General features: G+C 38.5%; 1 protein-coding gene across 1 annotated transcript in view; it reads right to left on the bottom strand.

The window, feature by feature from the left end:
* Positions 1–214: 214 nt before the first annotated feature.
* The window catches only part of LOC109544396 (PHD finger protein 21A-like), a gene marked incomplete in the record, with an annotated part of 3,536 nt that continues 3,407 nt past the window's right edge, over positions 215–343 (bottom strand). The window contains 1 exon segment of the mRNA XM_048670637.1: positions 215–343.

Here is a 343-nt window from a genome sequence, read left to right as displayed (position 1 = left end):
CTTTTGGTCAGATAGTGAATAAGCAGAAACACCAAAGCTAACAGGCTGAACGATAGGAGAAACTTTGGAAACAATCGCATGTTCCCTACCTAGCTGGAATGTAAATATTTTAGTCAGTGTTTGGTCAGATGCGGAAATGTCATCAAATATTGGGGGGGGGGACAAAAAGTTTGGGAAAGTAATATAGCAGCGTCGCATGAGGCTGCTCGATAAATTAAATGTAAAAATATTTTAATGGACAAGGCGACTTGTCACACGCCGTTACAAAAATATTCCCTATACTTAATTTTTTAACACTAGCAATTTGAGCGAAACACTGCTGATTCAAAGACAGCAATTGGTA

Source organism: Dendroctonus ponderosae, unplaced genomic scaffold, assembly GCF_020466585.1.
Source record: "Dendroctonus ponderosae isolate FM_Combo_2020 unplaced genomic scaffold, Dpon_F_20191213v2 Dpon_F_20191213_1, whole genome shotgun sequence".
Classification (NCBI taxonomy): Eukaryota; Metazoa; Arthropoda; class Insecta; order Coleoptera; family Curculionidae; genus Dendroctonus; species Dendroctonus ponderosae.
The sequence above is the reverse complement of the archived record's forward strand: the minus strand, read 5'-3'. Positions and strand labels throughout refer to the sequence as shown.